The sequence below is a fragment of the Anabrus simplex genome, chromosome 11 (assembly GCF_040414725.1).
Source record: "Anabrus simplex isolate iqAnaSimp1 chromosome 11, ASM4041472v1, whole genome shotgun sequence".
Lineage (NCBI taxonomy): Eukaryota > Metazoa > Arthropoda > Insecta > Orthoptera > Tettigoniidae > Anabrus > Anabrus simplex.
The window spans coordinates 122,315,538-122,326,949 of NC_090275.1; the positions used below are offsets into that span (position 1 = coordinate 122,315,538).

An 11,412-nucleotide genomic window follows, 5' to 3' on the forward strand; every position below is an offset into this window, starting at 1 on the left:
AAATTTAATAATTTAGGAACTTGCACATAATATGACAAACTACGAAAGAGTAATTTCTTTAGAAATATTGTACTGTTCATCTTTATTGCAGTATTGCAATATCTCTAGTAAAACTTTTTTGCAAAATAAGTTGGTAATTTTATATAAAAAATTACATGTGACCTCACACTTTATTAACTATTAACATTCTTTTATGTTAACAACGAAGTAACAGTGGCACACAGTAAGTATTTAAATAGTCCGGCTCCATCGCTAAATGGTTAGCGTGCTGGCCTTTGGTCACAGGGGTCCTGCGTTCGATTCCCAGCAGGGTTCGGAATTTTAACCATCATTGTTTAATTTTGCTGGCACGGAGGCTGGGTGTATGTGTTGTCTTCATCATTTCATCCTCATCATGATGCGCAGATCGCCTACGGACCCACGGTTACTAGACTAGATGGTAGGGGTCATCAATCGGGTGCGCAGTAGCAAGCCACGCCTCCTGACGTCACGCGTTCCCCATGTTCGCTAAACGAAGCAGAACACCATTAGTCTAGTGATGGTGTTTACCTACTCAACAGTGTAAGAGTTTAATTTTTCTGTGCTGTGCTGTGCCATGGTGTGTTGTGCTGCCGCTGGTTGCTCTAACCACGATAGACATCAGAAGGACTTAGACATTAAATTGCCACGTTTTCCAAAGAACAGTGAAACTTTAAAATTTGACGTGATTTACGGCCTGACATTTAAATTTGCCACTGAGTGGTAATGATTTAGCCAGTCAGTTCTGTAAAGATCGTGAAATAAGGGCACAAAAGTGAAATCATCGTAAGGATGGCAAATTTTACAATCGCAGGCGCCAATTGAAGCAGAAAATGTTAATAAAGCAATCTTGAGGAAGGAATTAGATAACAAAAGTAAACATCAGTCCGCCTCTGTGGTGTAGTGGTTAGTGTGATTAGCTGCCACTCCCGGAGGCCCGGGTTCGATTCCCGGCTCTGCCACAAAATTTGAAAAGTGGCACGAGGGCTGGAACGGGGTCCACTCAGCCTCCGTACGTCAAATGAGTAGAGGTGTGTTCTATTCCCACCTGAGTCATCCTGGAAGTGGTTTTCCATGGTTTCCCGCTTCTCCTCCAGGCAAATGCCGGGATGATACCTAACTTAAGGCCACGGCCAATTCCTTCCCTCTTCCTTGTCTATCCCTTTCAATCTTCCCATCCCCCCACAAGGCCCCTGTTCAGCATAGCAGGTGAGGCCGCCTGGGCGAGGTACTGGTCATTCTCCCTAGTTGTATCCCCCGACCCAATGTCTCACGTTCCAGGACACTGCCCTTGAGGTAGTAAAAGTGGGATCCCTCGCTGAGTCCGAGGGAAAAACCAACCCTGGAGTGTAAACAGATTAAGAAGAAGAAAATGGAAAATGAATTTAGTGCATTCCATGGAAACTACATTAAGAAATGACCAGGAGATTTTAGGTTTTAAAATGAAAAAAAAGAAAAGAAAAACATCCTGATCTTGAAGATTTCGTTGTTTTATGTTTCATTAGAACCAGAACGTTCATAAGGATGAAAAACATAAACAAACATAGGCACATGAATTCTTGCAAGAGGTGTAAACAAACTCCTAATGAAAAAAAGAAGTAGTGTGAAAAAAATTAAGAATTGTTTGATAGACTGATTTTGAAGTAATGTAAAACAACCAAGTAAAAATCTGGTGTAAAAATTTTGTGTGGAACCTATATAATGTAAATATGTATACAGTTTTACTACCATAATAATTATAAGGAGAATTCGTTAGGTGTTTTTAAATATTGAACATTTTATCGCATTTTCTGACTGAGGGTTTTCTCCGCAGCACATTTCTATATGGCCTAAGCCTGTGGAAACCTCTTTCCTCACCAAAAAATTGTGACTCCTAATACGGTGGAAGAGGTTGACGTTTCTTCAGGGGATTTTTACCAATATTCCACCGGCCAATACACACTTATAAATAATAACTTATACATAAATATAATATTAGATGTTTTTAATACTACTCAACACCAACAATCCACCAAAACAACGGTAAAAAGCATCCCACGCGATTGGTCATGTTTCTTTAATCTTTGTAACTAGTTTTAGAAATAAAACTACATATAAAATCGTTCTAAAATCACTGGATGGATAGAAAATACAAAAACCGAACCGTAAATACTTTATTTGCGAGGTGAAAGATAATTTATTAGTGAGAAAGCTACTGGAATAGTTCGTGTTAAGCACAGTGTTATTATATTACTTGTAATGTTCTGAAAAATACTGAAATAAATTACAACATAATTACCTACACATAACAACTGGCAATTATATTTGACAAAACTGAAAAATATTTATCAAGTGGTTAAATAAAAATAAACAAATCATTAATAGAAACGCACAATTACAATGGGTCGTGTTCACTGCAAGCCCGGCAGTGCAAAGAAAATGAGTCCGGCAGTGGGGATCAGATGACGTCACCAGCCAAAGCGAGCCTGCGCGTGACCCCTACCGTCTAGTCTAGTAACCGTGTACGGACCTGTCCTCGGCCACTTATTCTCCTTGTCCGGCACTAAAAGCCATACGCCATTTCATTTTCAGTATTTAAATAAACCCTCATTAACAGCCTGCCTTTGATCAGAATTGTACTGCTCGTTGTACCATTCTGGTCACACAACACGTATTTCAGGATACCATGTATTGCAGTACTGGCACTGAATCCATGGTCCTTTTTGTTTTTGTTCTTTTCCTCCATATTTCACAGTTATAGTCCACATGGCGAAATAAACATTGGTTATCTTTCGAATGTTCTTGTTCGGGTTTATCAGTTGATTTGTAGTGCTGGTTGTACAATTCTGATGCCAGTTTTCTTTTGATTTACGTTTTTTGCTATTGTTATTCTTGAAGAGAGATTCTTTGAACTCAACAGTCTGAAAATGCTGAATCTGATATACAAATGGGATAATCAGAAGTTGAAGTGTTTTCCATAATGACTGAAATGTCTGCTGTTGAGTCAGTACTGCATTGTGGTCTTCATTACATTCAGCAACAGCATAATTAACTTAATTTTGGGCTGAGTGTTTAAGGAGGCTCAGGAAGTTTATGCAAGGCTATTTTTTCTTCAGTAAACAAATAACTGAAGGTCAATGAAGGTGCATAACCCACCATTACATATGAGCTTTCTTCTCTGACTCGTCAGCAGCCCTGAACATGGTTTCCCGTGATTTCCCCATTTTCAAACCAGAATTTCACCTTGTTTCCTGACACAGCAAAGCCCCCCCCCCCTCGCTTTTTTTTACATGTCTACAATTACGAGCCGTGAAAGCATAGCACGCTGTGGAATCGTGCGATTCTTAACCTGTTCGTTAAATTTAACCAAATGCCGCTACCAAATACTTTAATACACCAATACCGGACAGCTCTATCTCAACAGCATTGAGTGGAGTGCGAACAGCGATGGTGGTGACATCTAGCGTGTTGGTGTGAACTGCATGCTTGTCTATGCTACAGTCAAGACCAACGGGAGAGGAATGCACTACACTCATTGGAAATGTTTTTGTTAAAATAATTGAATAATAATAATAATAATAATAATAATAATAATAATAATAATAATAATAATAATGAAATTTTAATATATGAAATGCCTCCTTCATAAACCTCCAAACGAGCATTATGTTAGCCGTGCCTTTCGCTGTCTTAAAAATTATAAAGCAGAATTTGTTTGAGGATCCACCCAGCCTCTGGGGGAAATATTTAACAACTACTCTCTCCTCTTCTTTTCAGCCTTTTCTCAATTACCTAGCGCAGGATTTTGTATGGACTTAGCCTAGTTTTCCGGCCGGATGTGTTTCCTAACAGCAATCATGTGGAAGGATATATACCGTACTCACTATCGCGTGTTTTTGTGGTTGTTTTCTGTATGATGTGTTGTATATACTTGAAGATGCGTATGAATACGAACACAAATCCGTAGCCCTCGATCTACAGGAATTAACAGACGCGATTAAAATCTCCGACTCAGCCGGGAATTGTAACAGCGCCCTCTGAACCGAAGGCCAGTACGCTGACTATTCCATGGTGATTATTTTAAGAGGAAGTACAACTGGCCAGCCATCCTCTATTAACACTAATCAGAAGGGAAATGGAAGAGGTCCAACACAGAATTCCTGCGGGACTATATTCCGGCACCTCGGCGTCTCCGTAAAAGTACTTAGTGGGATGTAAAAAATATATTATTATTTTCTTACAGTAAAAAAAGGTGACTGGATTCAAAACTCATGTCCTTCAATTGTCAATTTCAATTACCACGATAACCATTACGATACAGGCCCACAAGTTTCCGATTGTGAAATTTATGGTACTGTTTAATGTGGACCCTCAAGTTTGAGTATACTAGAGTTCCATATTTGTTAAGATTATTGGTTTTAGGTCCCACTAACATTTCAGTAGAGTATTTGATTGATTTTCTTAATATAAGGAGCACAGATTGTAACCACAACACAGATGCGAGGTCATTACTTTTTTAATACTTGCGGTCCTTATCAGTTCCCTTGCCCATTATCTTGCTGGGTAATTTGTTCAGCGCATAACACTTTTCTTGGAATATAACTGCAATGTAAGATTATTTAGTGACAAACACTGATACATTATAAACAACACGGCAGTGCGTCAAGAATCATGCAGATAGCAATATGTTATTGAAGAGTTGGTCACACCAAGCTGTGTAGGTAGCAGCACTATCGACTTTCTCGCTGAAAACAGCAAGCTGTCCCGTATTGTCATATTAAAGTATTTGCCGCTACCTCGAGGTTAATACTTGAAAGGAAATATACAGTAAATATCTATTACTTCATTTGGGTGTCGTAACAATGTTTGACAGGATTGTTACTTAAATACTTTATCGCCGAGGATAGGGAGAAGTAACGTTCCTTTTCGAACTATGCGGTGCGCAAGTAAACATAATTTTGGGCCACATTATTTGTTCAGCATCAGTCATAATATGCTGATGTTGGAGATGTAAACTTCAAAAACAATTCCAACGGTTTCCAATAGTTGGAAAATGCTGAAAATCACTACTACGAACGTGAAAAATGAAAGTACGCAAGCTAGTACGTATGCAACAGTTGCAATTATTTGGAAAACCGTCATTTCAGTGAAACTGTACAATGTGAGAGCGATTACGTTAGGTATCAACTAGGTCATACCTGATTAAACAAATGATAAGTTCCATGCATCGAATATCACCAAACTTTGTCCTTCATTCCCGCTTCATTCAATTCTGTTCTGTTCGTGAAGTTGATTTGGGCTCGTTATTTCACCCAGACACAATACCTTCATTCAATTCAAAGGCCAAAGTGACTGATTCTATTAATAAGCCATGCATGGGCAGTATCGCCAACACTACAGTCTTTGTTGCCAACTACCAAGTCAAAGTTCCCCCAGATCAATTCTAAAATCTCCCTAAGGGCCAGTATTATAATGATGGTCTAACTGAAGATTAAGTTAAACTATAACTTGAGTTTAAACCGAAGTTGAGTCTTATAATGGCCGGTCTAAGTTAAACTGAGGTGAAGAAGGAAATATACGATGTTGGTAGCAGTGACTTGCGAGAAAAGATGACTGTTGATAATGCAACAAAGTGTGTGAGCGTTATCATTTTACAATTTGTACACAGAGACACAAGACTCTAAAGGAATACAGCAAAGAATAGTGTATTTTGTATCTATTTGTTCAGTGTATACTAATTTTATGCACGTTTGTGCGCTCTTTCCTTAATAATAATAATAATAATAATAATAATAATAATAATAATAATAATAATAATAATAATAATAATAATGTTTTGCAGTGACTTGCAAGAAAAATATTACTATCGATAATGTTTTGTTTACTACTTCTTTTTTGTTTTCGTGTTTCATTCCGCGCGGGGCAGGCCCACCAAACGGTGACGCCATCTCTCGGGTCAGAGTTGTGTGGAGAAAGATGATGTGATTGGGAGATTAGGATGGAAGGACGAAGTGTATAAATTATGTGGAGTGCACCGGGGAGGCCTCTTGGCTGGGGATATGAAAGAAAGCCAGCATTTTAATGAAGGAAAAGAATACGGGAGTGTTGCGAGCCAGGTGAAGGGCAAGGATGTGAACTGTTGAAGCGTAATGTGCGAGGAAATTTAGAAGTAGTCGAAAGACGTCAGATGTTGGTGGTGGTGGAAAGAAACCGGTTGGATGAGGAAGAAAACGGATGTGATGGCTAGGTTGGTATGGAGGAGTATCCGACCGGGGGCGGCGACGGGTGGGTTGACGGGTCAAGGGTTGGGGTGGGGAGCGAGGTAATTCAACGTGATATCGGCGGCCATAGAAGCGTGCTCCGAGGGCAATAAGGTGATCGACGTCTTCTTGATGCGGGAGATGGAGGCGTACGGTACGAGGTATGTCGGCCCATGTGCGTTGTAGATTCGGAAAGCTCGGCGGACGGGGAAGCCTTCCGTGGGGAGTCCTCGCAACATGTCATCTGCAGAGATGTCGGGAGTGACGCCACGAACGACACAACTGAAACTGATGTCAGGGTCGAAGATCAATCCATCAATCAATCAATACTGATCTGCATTTAGGGCAGTCGACCAAGTGGCAGATACCCTATCTCTTGTTTTCCTAACCTTTTATTAAATGATTTCAATGACATTGGAAATTTAGTGAACATCTCCTTCGGTAAGTTATTCCAATCCCTAACTCTCCTTCCTATAAATGAATATTTGCCCAAATTTTTCCTCTTGTATTCCAACTTTATCTTCATATTGTGATATTTCCTACTTTAAAAGACGCCACTCAAACTTATTCGTCTACTAACGTAATTTCACGCCATTTCTCTGCTGACAGCTCGGAACATACCACTCAGTCGAGCAGCTCTCCCAGTTCTTCCAGCCCAAACTTCGCAACATTTTTGTAACGCAACTCTTTTGTCGGAAATCACCCAGAACAAATCGAGCTGCTTTTCTTTGGATTTTTTCCAGTTCCTGAATCAAGTAATCATGGTGAGAGTCCCATACACTGGAACCATACTCTAGTTGGGCGTCTTACCAGGGACTTATAAGCCCTCTCCTTTACATCCTTACTACAACCCCTAAACACCCTCATAACCATGTGCAGAGATCTGTATCCTTTATTTACAATCCCATTTATGTGATTACCCCAATGAAGATCTTTCCGTATATTAACACTCAGATACTTACAATGACCTCCAAAGGAACTTTCACCCCAATCAACGCAGTAATTAAAACTCAGAGGACTTTTCCTATTTGTGAAACTCACAACCTGACTTTTAAACCCGTTTATCATCATACCATTGCCTACTGTCCATCTCACAACACTATCGAGGTCATTTTGCAGTTGCTCACGATCTTGTAACTCATTTATTACTCTATAGAGAATAATATCATCCGCAAAAAGTCTTAACTCTGATTCCACTCCTTTACTCATATCGTTTATATATATAAGAAAACATAAAGGTTCAATAATACTGCCTTGAGGAATTCCCCTCTTAGTTATTACAGGTCAGATAAAGCTCCACTCTTCCATTGAGGCGTTTCTAAGGCAACAGATCTTTGCCTACTGCTGGGAGCCATCTTGGTGGTCTGCGATACCGGTAATACAATAATATGAGTAAGATGCGCCGTTGCAGTCCATCTAGCAACAATAATATAAGAACTCGGCAAGTTTTAGTTCTCTAGCTTCTCTTACTCCAACTCCAAGCACGTAACCTACAAGAGGAGCCCTTGTTAAACTGAGCAACCCAGTGGAAGGTTGGGTATCCAACCCCAGCGGAAAACTGGGTCAGTGGGCAGATCAGTGCGGGAGGATCACCACTCTATCATCCACTAAAGTGTGGTGATTACTATGGCATACATGGCATGCTGTACAGCTTGTAGCCATAGGAGCGCAATCAGAGATAGTCGGCAACTAGAAAGACGCTCCTGAAGGATACCATCTTAATCTCCAAATGTCGATTAAGGTAAACTCCAACTGCACCTGATTATGTCCATGGGGTCTAACAACCTCAGCAGTTTTTGGATCTCCAGTCGTCGTAGACTCTATGCCACTGGGCCAGCGTCCCGAAACTGTTAAGGGCCGTGTGACTGTTGATGTGCACCGGCATTCCCACGTAAAAAGGTTTCACGCACAGGCGTCATTTAGAAAGCAACATCATCTGCTCAATATTAAAGTCCTGCGGCGATCGGCAAGTTGCGACGGCGCCAGGATAGTGTAATCTGAGAGCTCCTAGTGATGAGTCGGCACGTAGTCGGCGAGTGTGTGATCGCCGTTTTGCTCAAGGACAGACTGTAGAGCAACTCGTGTGCTACACCCGTGACTGAGCAGTCCTATTTAGGGTCCCCTCTGCTCACCCTGAATGGAGAGGGGCTATAAAAGGTGCCCTAAACATAGGCAGTCTAACTTCTCACCTGACTGGATTACCGCGATCAGTGGGTACACCAATTCGCGGTAGAAACAAAAGAAAGATTTGCAACATGAATATAGCTACCTGGAATATTCGTACTCTGTTGGACACTGATCTAGATAACCGTTCAGAGCGACGTACAGCAATAATAAGTCGTGAGTTGAAGAAATACAACATTGATATCGCTGCTCTTAGTGAAACTAGGCACGCTGGAGTAGGACAGCTCAAGGAACATGGCGGTGGCTATACATTTTTCTGGAAAGGAAAAGATGAAAACGAATTAAGAATTCATGGAGTAGGTTTTGCAATAAAGAATGAGCTCATTCACAATCTTGATGAGCTCCCAACTGGAATTAATGAAAGACTCATGACACTCCGTCTGAAACTCAAGAACAACCAAAGAGCTACGATAATTAGTGCATATGCCCCAACACTGAAGTCAGAAGATGATCAAAAAGAAGCATTCTACAACCAACTTGATGAACTCCTCTCGAATGTACCCAAGTCAGATAAGCTTATTCTGCTGGGAGACTTTAATGCGCGGGTTGGCAGAGAATCATCACTTTGGCCTGGAACTATTGGTAAAGAAGGTGTAGGCAAAATCAACGCCAATGGAACCTTTCTACTCACGAAGTGTTCTGAATATGATCTTGTCATTACAAATACACTCTTCCGCCAGAAGGATAGATTTAAAACAACATGGCAACATCCCAGATCAAAGCACTGGCACTTAATCGACTACATTATTGTCCGCGCCAGGGATAAGCGCACTGTTCATATAACCAAAGTTATGACCGGTGCTGATGATTGCTGGACCGACCACCGCTTAGTTCGATCTGTGATGGCTATACAGGTTCCTCCAAAACGGTAGATTCAGGGGACGGCGATAAAACACAAACTAAATACTGAACAACTTAGGAACAACAGTATCAAATCTGCTTATCAAGAACTATTGGCTAATAAACTTCCAAATGAATACCCAGAAGATATTGAGCAGCACTATAATCAGCTATTATAGCAGCTGGCAAAGAAGCAGTTGGTGTTAATAAGAGGAAACATCAGGATTAGTTTGACGAGAACGACAAAGAAATATGTGACCTAATTGATGAAAAGCGGAAAGCCTACAACGCGTGGCAAAATGATCCAAATTCATTTACCAAGAAACATAGATATCAACAACTCAAAACGGAAGTGCAGAAAAGATGCAGAATGGTCAAGAATGAATGGTGGATAGGTAAATCAAAGGAAATGGAGAATTTAATCGCCTCCAACAACACTAGTGCCTTCTTCAGTCCTACCAAAGCAATTTATGGTCCCTCCAGGTCTTAATTGTCTAAAATCCAAAGACGGTACTGAAGTTCTTAAAGACCCTAACTCGATAGCTTCCCGTTGCAAAGAACATTTTCAAGACCTCCTGAACAGAAACTCACATGTCGAGGAAGATGTGTTTGCTGATATTTCACAACAGCCAATTCAAGATCACTTAGGTGAAGCCCCTTCTATTCAAGGAAAAGAAAGACCTTCATCAGCTGAAGAATAAAAAGGCACCTGGACAAGATGGAATTCCAGCCGAGCTCTTCAAGGAGGGTGGTCCTTCGCTAATTCAGCATACACATATGTTGATTGTGAAAATATGGAACATGGGAACAATCCCTGCTGATCTACGGGATGCTTCCATCATCACTATCTTCAAGAAAGGGGATAAGACACTGTGTAACAATTATAGAAGAATAGCATTACTCTCTATTGCAGGAAAAATTCTTGCTAGAGTATTGTCTAATCGTCTACTGTCATTGACTGAAATGTGCCTACCAGAAACTCAGTGTGGTTTCAGGCCAAACAGAAGTACAATTGATATGATTTTCAGTTCAAGGCAAGTACAGGAAAGTCTAGAGAGCAAAACCAACCCTTGTACATGGCTTTTATCGATCTTGTCAAGGCATTTGATTATTCTAATCGAGAAGGTCTATGGAGAATTCTAGCTCTGATCGGATGTCCAAACAAACACATACAGATACTCAGACTGCTACACGACGGCATGTTTGCTACTGTTCTTTCTAATACAAAACCAGGAGACCCTTTCCGTATTTCTACTGGAGTCAAGCAAGGTTGTGGAATTGCTCCAACATTGTTCTCACTATTTGTTGGAACTGTACTACACCTTGTGGATGATAAACTGCCATCAGGAGTAGAACTTCTGTATAGAACTGATGGAAATCTGTTTAATATTAACAGACTGCGAGCTAAGACCAAGGTGTCCTCAGTGTCAGTTATAGAGCTTCAGTACGCAGATGACAATGTTATCTTAGCCAACACAGAGGAAGATATGCAATCAATCCTCAATGCTTTTAATCAAGCATGAAAATATCGGACTGGAAATTAATACTGATAAGACTAAGATCCTTTACCAGCCGGCGCCTAATTCCAATAAGAGAACTCCGACTATTACAATCAATGGCCAGTCTCTGCAAAACTTATCCTCCTGAGACCTGAATATTTTTGTTACAAATATATTGTTTCTTATCAAATTATCTTTTATTGACCTATGAATGTTCCACAACATCACTTTATAAATTAGTATACCATCTCAATAGATTATAACACACATTTTTGTAATGTCCTCAATTGAGCACGTTAGGTCACAAGTCACTAAAATGTTTTGTCTGTCAAGATGGTTTTAGAATCATCTTATTGGAAGATTAACAAAAAAACTGCGCTGTTGCACTAACATTAAGTAAAGTAAGCAATCTATTGCTGAGAATGAAATGTAACAAAGCAATTTCTGTCCTTTGTAAGACATAGGTATACATCACAATTCATACATTTTACACGGCTCTTCTCGGCACATCCTTCATTTCTGCAACGACTTGGAAAACTCTGGTCTTTTACTTCTGGAAGATGTTTTGCTCCCTTCATTCTATAATGTACAGATGGAAGCTTTTGAATCTTCCTCTTAGGTTCACAATATAC

General features: G+C 40.2%; 1 protein-coding gene across 3 annotated transcripts in view; it reads right to left on the minus strand.

The window, feature by feature from the left end:
* LOC136883069 (uncharacterized) overlaps positions 1-5,300 on the minus strand; it is a 77,235-nt gene extending 71,935 nt beyond the window's left edge. For all 3 annotated transcript variants that reach the window (XM_067155226.2, XM_067155224.2, XM_067155223.2), the window contains exon 1: positions 5,196-5,300. The gene's annotated coding sequence lies outside the window, so the exon portion shown is untranslated. The remainder of the gene's footprint in view (positions 1-5,195) is intronic.
* Between the last annotated feature and the right edge of the window lie 6,112 nt (positions 5,301-11,412).